The sequence below is a fragment of the Salvelinus alpinus genome, chromosome 29 (assembly GCF_045679555.1).
Source record: "Salvelinus alpinus chromosome 29, SLU_Salpinus.1, whole genome shotgun sequence".
Taxonomy (NCBI): Eukaryota; Metazoa; Chordata; class Actinopteri; order Salmoniformes; family Salmonidae; genus Salvelinus; species Salvelinus alpinus.
This window is the reverse complement of record NC_092114.1, coordinates 12097101-12105002: the sequence shown is the minus strand read 5'-3', so window position 1 is coordinate 12105002 and position 7902 is coordinate 12097101. Positions and strand designations below refer to the sequence as shown.

General features: G+C 44.8%; 1 protein-coding gene across 3 annotated transcripts in view; it reads left to right on the top strand.

Moving 5' to 3' along the window:
* Window positions 1-6365: 6365 nt before the first annotated feature.
* LOC139558945 (regulating synaptic membrane exocytosis protein 3-like) overlaps window positions 6366-7902 on the top strand; it is a 155128-nt gene continuing 153591 nt past the window's right edge. For 2 of the 3 annotated variants that reach the window (XR_011671666.1, XM_071374461.1), the window contains exon 1: window positions 6371-6627. The gene's annotated coding sequence lies outside the window, so the exon portion shown is untranslated. Of the gene's footprint in view, window positions 6628-7902 lie in introns of all 3 variants that reach the window. The other variant, XM_071374462.1, reaches the window with a different exon arrangement.

Genomic DNA, 7902 nt, shown 5'->3' with positions numbered 1-7902 from the left:
CAGGTTGGGGAGGGTATCAAGTCAGGTTGGAGAGGGTATCAAGTCAGGTTGGGGAGGGTATCAAGTCAGTTTGGGGAGGGTATCAAGTCAGGTCGGGGAGGGTATCAAGTCAGGTTGGGGAGGGTATCAAGTCAGGTTGGGGAGGGTATCAAGTCAGGTTGGGGAGGGTATAGAGTCAGGTTGGGGAGGGTATCAAGTCAGGTTGGGGAGGGTATCAAGTCAGGTCGGGGAGGGTATCAAGTCAGTTTGGGGAGGGTATCAAGTCAGGTTGGGGAGGGTATCAAGTCAGCTTGGGGAGGGTATAGAGTCAGGTTGGGGAGGGTATAGAGTCAGGTTGGGGAGGGTATCACGTCAGGTTGGGGAGGGTATCAAGTCAGGTTGGGGAGGGTATCAAGTCAGGTTGGGGAGGGTATCAAGTCAGTTTGGGGAGGGTGTCAAGTCAGGTTGGGGAGGGTATCAAGTCAGCTTGGGGAGGGTATCAAGTCAGGTTGGGGAGGGTATCAAGTCAGTTTAGGGAGGGTATCAAGTCAGGTTGGGGAGGGTATCAAGTCAGCTTGGGGAGGGTATCAAGTCAGGTTGGGGAGGGTATCAAGTCAGTTTGGGGAGGGTGTCAAGTCAGGTCGAGTCATTGCGCTCAAGTCCAAGTCAAGTCACGAGTCATTGGTGTTAAAGTCAAAGTCGAGTTGCAAGTCATCATATTTGTGACTCGAGTCTGACTCGAGCCCAAGTCATGTGACTCGAGTCCACACCTCTGGAATACAGTATATAAAATGTATATATTTAAAAAGCCCTTTTTACATCAGCCGATGTCACAAAGTGCTGTACAGAAATCCAGCCTAAAATCCCGAACTGCAAGCAATGCAGATGGAGATGCATGGTGGCTTGGAAAAACTCCCTAGAAAGGCTGGAATATTTACATATAAGATGAGTAATGCAAAATATGTAAACATTATTAAAGTGGCCAGTGATTTCAAGTCTATATATACACTGCTCAAAAAAATAAAGGGAACACTAAAATAACACATCCTAGATCTGAATGAATGAAATATTCTTATTAAATACTTTTTTCTGTACATAGTTGAATGTGCTGACAACAAAATCACACAAAAATTATCCATGGAAATCAAATTTATCAACCGATGGAGGTCTGGATTTGGAGTCACACTCAAAATTAAAGTGTAAAACCACACTACAGGCTGATCCAACTTTGATGTAATGTCCTTAAAACAAGTCAAAATGAGGCTCAGTAGTGTGTGGCCTCCACGTGCCTGTATGACCTCCCTACAATGCCTGGGCATGCTCCTGATGAGGTGGCGGATGGTCTCCTGTGGGATCTCCTCCCAGACCTGGACTAAAGCATCCGCCAACTCCTGGACAGTCTGTGGTGCAACGTGGCGTTGGTGGATGGAGCGAGACATGATGTCCCAGATGTGCTCAATTGGATTCAGGTCTGGGGAACGGGCGGGCCAGTCCATAGCATCAATGCCTTCCTCTTGCAGGAACTGCTGACACACTCCAGCCACATGAGGTCTAGCATTGTCTTGCATTAGGAGGAACCCAGGGCCAACCGCACCAGCATATGGTCTCACAAGGGGTCTGAGGATCTCATCTCGGTACCTAATGGCAGTCAGGCTACCTCTGGCGAGCACATGGAGGGCTGTGCGGCCCCCCAAAGAAATGCCACCCCACACCATGACTGACCCACCGCCAAACCGGTCATGCTGGAGGATGTTGCAGGCAACAGAATGTTCTCCACAGCGTCTCCAGACTCTGTCACGTCTGTCACATGTGCTCAGTGTGAACCTGCTTTCATCTGTGAAGAGCACAGGGCGCCAGTGGCGAATTTGCCAATCTTGGTGTTCTCTGGCAACTGCCAAACGTCCTGCACGGTGTTGGGCTGTAAGCACAACCACCACCTGTGGACGTCGGGCCCTCATACCACCCTCATGGAGTCTATTTCTGACCGTTTGAGCAGACACATGCACATTTGTGGCCTGCTGGAGGTTATTCTGCAGGGCTCTGGCAGTGCTCCTCCTTGCACAAAGACGGAGGTAGCGGTCCTGCTGCTGGGTTGTTGCCCTCCTACGGCCTCCTCCACGTCTCCTGATGTACTGGCCTGTCTCCTGGTAGCGCCTCCATGCTCTGGACACTACGCTGACAGACACAGCAAACCTTCTTGCCACAGCTTGCATTGATGTGCCATCCTGGATGAACTGCACTACCTGAGCAACTTGTGTGGGTTGTAGACTCCGTCTCATGCTACCACTAGAGTGAAAGCACCGCCAGCATTCAAAAGTGACCAAAACATCAGCCAGGAAGCATAGGAACTGAGAAGTGGTCTGTGGTCACCACCTGCAGAACCACTCCTTTATTGGGGGTGTCTTGCTAATTGCCTATAATTTCCACCTGTTGTCTATTCCATTTGCACAACAGCATGTGAAATTTATTGTCAATCAGTGTTGCTTCCTAAGTGGACAGTTTGATTTCACAGAAGTGTGATTGACTTGGAGTTACATTGTGTGTTCCCTTTATTTTTTTGAGCAGTGTATATATATATATAAGGCAGCAGCCTCTAATGTGCTAGTGATGGCTATTTAACTTCTCTCGGATATGTGGGACGATAGCGTCCCACTTGGCCAAAAGCCAGAAAAAATGTAGCGCGCCAAATTCAAATATATTACTATAAAAATCAATCTTTCATGAAATCGCACATGAAAGACACCAACATAAAGCTACACATGTTGTGAATCCAGCCAACATGTCAGATTTCAAAAAGGATTTACGGCAAAAGCACACCAAACGATTATGTTAGCTCAGTACATAGCCACAGAAAAACACAGCCATTTTCCCAGCAAAATATAGTAGTCACAAAAAGCAGAAATAGAGATAAAATGAATCACTAACCTTTGATGATCTTCATCAGATGACACTCATAGGACATCATGTTACACAATACATTTATGTTTTGTTCGATAATGTGCATATTTATATCCACAAATCTCGGTTTACATTGGCGCCATGTTCAGAAATGCCTCCAAAATATCCGGAGAATTTGCAGAGAGCCACGTCAAATAACAGAAATACTCATCATAAACTTTGATGAAAGATACATGTTTTACATATAATTAAAGATACACTTGTTGCAACCGCTGTGTCAGATTTCAAAAAAACTTTACGTAAAAAGCATACCATGCTATAATCTGAGACGGCGCTCAGATTTAACAACATTTCACCGCCATGTTGCAGTCAACAGAAATACGAAATTACATCATAAATATTCCCTTACCTTTGCATTCTGATGAAGATCATCACTCCCAGGAATCCTAGTTCCACAATAAATCGTTGTTTTGTTCGATAATGTCCGTAACTTATGTCTAAGTAGCTACTTTTGCTAGCATGTTTAGTGCACATGTCCAAACGCTCGCGCAAATGCAGGCGAACTCGGACGAAAACTTCAAAAAGTTATATAACAGGTCGAATAAACTGGTCAAACTAAGTAGAGAATCAATCTTCAGGATGTTGTTATCATATATATCCAATAACGTTCCAACCGGAGCATTCCTTCATGTCTGTAGAGGTTATGGAACGCAAGGCGATATCATGTGGAATGCGCGTGACCAGGAACTGGCAATCTGCCAGACCACTGACTCATTTCCCTCCCATCTGGCCCCACAACACAGCATAAGCTTCATTCCACGTTCTACAGACTGTTGACATCTAGTGGAAGGCGTAGGAAGTGCAAACAGATCCATATCTTACAGGGAATTGAATCAGCGATGAGTTGAACATTGACCACTCTCAGAATTCTCACTTCCTGTTTGGATTTTTACTCAGGTTTGCCATATGAGTTCTGCAATATGAGTTCTGTTATACTCACAGACATCATTCAAACAGTTTTAGAAACTTCATAGTGTTTTATATCCAATAGTAATAATAATATGCATATATTAGCTGCTTCTACACCTGCATTACTAGCTGTTTGGGGTTTTAGGCTGGGTGTCTGTACAGCACTTCGAGATATTAGCTGATGTACGAAGGGCTATATAAAATAAAATTGATTGATTGATTGATTAGCATCTGGGACAGACAGTTTACTATACAATTCATCCAAGAAGTGAAAATGCTGCCCCCTATCATAAAGAAGTTTTTAACAGTCTGATGGCCTTGAGATAGAAGCTGTTTATCAGTCTCTCGGTCCCAGCTTTGATGCACTTGTACTGACCTCACCTTCTGGATGATAGCAGGGTGAACAGGCAGTGGCTCGGGTGGTTGTTGTCCTTGATGATTTTTTTGGCCTTCCTGTCACATCGGGTGCTGTAGGTGTTCTGGAAGGCAGGTGGTTTGCCCCCGGTGATGCGTTGGGCAGACCGCACCACCCTCTGGAGAGCCCTGCGTTTGTGTGCGGTACACTTGCCGTACCAGGCGGTGATACAGCTCGACAGGATGCTCTCAATTGTGCATCTGTAAAAGTTTGTGAGGGTTTTAGGTGCCAAATACAACAACAATAGTGTTATAGAGAAGATAGTAAATGTTTTAACAGTCATTTGGCCTTTGCTTTTTGTGCACTTTCCCCTTAGTCTATACGGAGCCTCTCCCTCCTCCTTCTCAGACTTCTGTCCCTTCAGTCTCTACACATCTTTCTCTCTTTCTGTCACTCTGTCCAAACCCCTCTACCCACCTCTCTCTCTCGCTCTCTCTCTCTGTCTCTCTCTGTCCCTTCAGTCTCTACCCACCTTTCTCTCTCGCTCTCTCGCTCTCTCAAATCCAGCCCCTTCTGCAGGCCTGAAACTACAGTAGCGATGGTGACATCAAGGGAAAGGGGACAGTCGAGTGAGTGTGCGTGCATGCATCTGTTCGTGTGTGTGTGTGTATGTGTCCAGTCCCTGAATGGATATACTAACCTGATCCACTTCCAGAGGTAAGCATCAATTACATTTAACATTTACATTTAAGTCATTTAGCAGACGCTCTTATCCAGAGCGACTTACAAATTGGTGCATTCACCTTATGACATCCAGTGGAACAGCCACTTTACAATAGTGCATCTAAATCTTTTAAGGGGGGGGGGGGGGGTTCATCAAATGGCAATTCATCAAATACACTCTTAGTTAAAAAAAAAAGGTGCTATCTAGAACCAAAAAGGGTTCTTCGGGTGTCCCCATAGGTAGAACCCTTTGGTTCCAGGTTGGTTCCAGGTAGAACCCTTTTGGTTCCAGGTAAAACTTTTTGGGTTCCAGGTAAAACCCTTTTGGTTCCAGGTAAAACCCTTTTGGTTCCAGGTAGAACCCTTTTGGTTCCAGGTAGAACCCTTTTGGTTCCAGGTAGAACCCTTTTGATTCCAGGTAGAACTGTTTCAACAGAGTTTTCTGCCTGGATTTATAAAAGGGTTCTCCTATGGGGACAACCGAAGAACCCTTTTTTTTCTAAGTGTAGAGACAGTGTATTCCCCTCGGGAGCCAAGTTATATCCCTCTAATCCACAAAGCCCTCAACCAAAATATCCATTTCACTATGGCAGGGCCCAGACTGGCCTGCACTGCCACCAGCCACAGCTAAGTGGGTTAGAGTGGATAGCATTAGTGGTCTCACACACACACACACACACACACACACACACACACACACACACACACACACACACACACACACACACACACACACACACACACACACACACACACACACACACATACACATACACATACACATACACATACACATACGCACACACACACACACACACATACACACACATTCACAAACACACACACACACAGGTACACTGATGCTGAATGCACATATACACCGGTACGAGCGCACACACACACGATCTCAGTGGTGTATACACACTGGGACAAGAATGCACAGACACAACACACATGAAGCCAACACATTACATTAGGATGAGATAATTGAAGAAAGCGTTTCTCCTTGTAGGCCTTCTTGAACCCAGGACTGTGGATAGATGACAAGTACACTAAGGGTCCGGATGTCTTACCAAGGGGTATGTGCTGTGCTCACATTGGGGAAAGAGATGACCGTTTAATATTCTAGTTGAGCCAACCCTCGTTGTTTCTGCTTCAGCTAAACTATGCTGGTGCATCGTCTTCCTTCCTACAGTACCGCGGGATACCGCTAGGCCTGCTGCCCAGCTACAGACTAGATCAAGTCCAACAGCGTTCCTTTGGCATGCCTCTCGTTGCACTCCTCTCCCTCCCCCTTCTCTCTCTCTCTCCCTCTCCCTCTCTCTCTCTCTCTCTCTCTCTCTCTCTCTCTCTCTCTCTCTCTCTCTCTCTCTCTCTCTCTCTCTCTCTCTCTCCCCCTTCTCTCTCTCTCTCCCTCTCTCTCTCTCTCTCTCTCTCTCTCACTCCCCCTTCTCTCTCTCTCTCTCCCTCCCTCTCTCCAGTTGTTCCCGCCGCGCAGTGTGGATACAGAGGCACCAGCAGCGAAACCCCGAGAACGGTTGAGAAGCACCATCATCCTCGCGCACCAGCAGCAAAACCGAAATAGAACCCCCAAAAAACGATGACGTTCTCAACGGTTCTTCAAAAACAAACCGTTATTTGACAACAACAAAAAACTTCTGACAACCGATTACAGTCCGTTAGACGCTCCTAGCTGTAAAACGGTAAGTGATATTTGTTTTTGATTCTGCATTTCACGTTAATTTGAAGAAATGAACCTGGTTAATTCCTTGTATGACACCCGGCTCCGGTTTATGAAACAGATGGAGCGCTATGATAACGATCATAATGATGGCGATAAAAATCTTCGTTGGGTTATAGCTTGACTGTCGTGGATAAACATAGGCTAACGTTTTTACTGGATGAAACGCTAGTTAGTACAGCAAGAAAACATTGGGAAGAGAGTTAAAACGCCTGCAGCTTTTAATTTAGTTGGCATCTGGCATTAAGGCATTTGTGTAATATGTTTAGATAGTTTTTTTTTATGGATTATTTGAATCGTATTGCATTTGGTATGATCAGATCAGCGATAGTTGTATTGTTTCCACTACCAAGTAATCATAGCCTATTCCCTGTCATTCCTCAAACACCTCTTCAAGGAGACTCAACAACTTACAATAAACATTGACTAACTTCTTAGAGTTACCATTACATTTTTCTGCTGTTACTTTTCTCCTCAATTAATAAGAGGGCTTAGGGACATATAAAACACCATCGATTTGTTATTCGAAATGTATTTTCATCTTATTAAACCTGCTACAAAGAAACACTCATGCAAAATACAGCCTGCCCAGTGAGCAAAAGACGTTGGAAAGAAGTAGTTTTAGTTGAAAGGACATCAATTCAAAGTCTTGTGCTCAGTGGGAAGACATATCTATGTTGACAGTTTGTCTTTTATTAACCTAGTGTAGTCTCCAGTCAGTTCTGCCAGCAGATATTCAGATGCCTACCTCTAGACGTATCTTTATTTAACTAGGCAAGTCAGTTAAGAACAAATTCTTATTTACAATGACGGCCTAGGAACAATGGGTTAACTGCCTTGTTCAAGGGGCAGAATGACAGATTTTTACCTTGTCAGCTCAGGGATTGAATCTAGCAACCTCTCAGTTACTGACCCTACACTCTAACCACTAGGCTACCTGCCGCCCCTTATAGAGGCATTACTTTGTGTTGTTGAAACAATTCCTAATTAATGTCATCCAGCAGGATTTAGTCCATAATAAGATGAGACAATAAGACTGATATGTTTATTATTCCTGTGTGGACATGTTGGTGTATAAATAAAAACACAATCAAACAGACAAAGTCATATACAGACATTTACACTAGCTGTACAAACTCACCTTAAACTGGGAGGTTACGCCTGATGGGAATACCTGATGCTTTGTGGGGAGGTTGGAGAAGAGACTAGGCCTGATGGGAATACCTGATGCTTTGTG